This window comes from Anneissia japonica, unplaced genomic scaffold (assembly GCF_011630105.1).
Source record: "Anneissia japonica isolate Jap-2015-1 unplaced genomic scaffold, ASM1163010v1 scaffold1060_len253145_cov167, whole genome shotgun sequence".
NCBI lineage: Eukaryota > Metazoa > Echinodermata > Crinoidea > Comatulida > Comatulidae > Anneissia > Anneissia japonica.
The window spans coordinates 131,261-131,707 of record NW_022735641.1 but is presented as its reverse complement, the minus strand read 5'-3'; positions in this window follow the sequence as shown (position 1 = coordinate 131,707).

Genomic DNA, 447 nt, shown 5'->3' with positions numbered 1-447 from the left:
CGTTCTATTTATGTCTTTTTTTCCTGCACCTTCGATTCGAATGTGTTTGTTGTAAGAATACTCTAGGAGGCTAGGCCTAGTTGTTTTCTGAGACTAGGCTAGCGGCAGCCAGTGCGTGTGGTGCGATGATTTTTTGAAAAAAGCTAGGCCTAGGTTTGGCAGGTGCATAATATATCACCCTTCTTATTCAGGGATCAAATTTGCGTATGAAAAATACGAGATGAAAATGTAACAAATAAACTTAACACACAGAAATTAAAAAAAACTTACAACTTACAAGTTACATTCAGTCAATAAAAGAACAGTGATTTTAGTAAAATTTAATATTTACACTCATCTCACAGTATACTTACCTCTTTATTTAAACCAAACAAAGTAAGTCATAATTATCATTACCACCCCTTCCCCCCCCATCTAATAACTGTTCATGCGCGAAAAAATACTCAC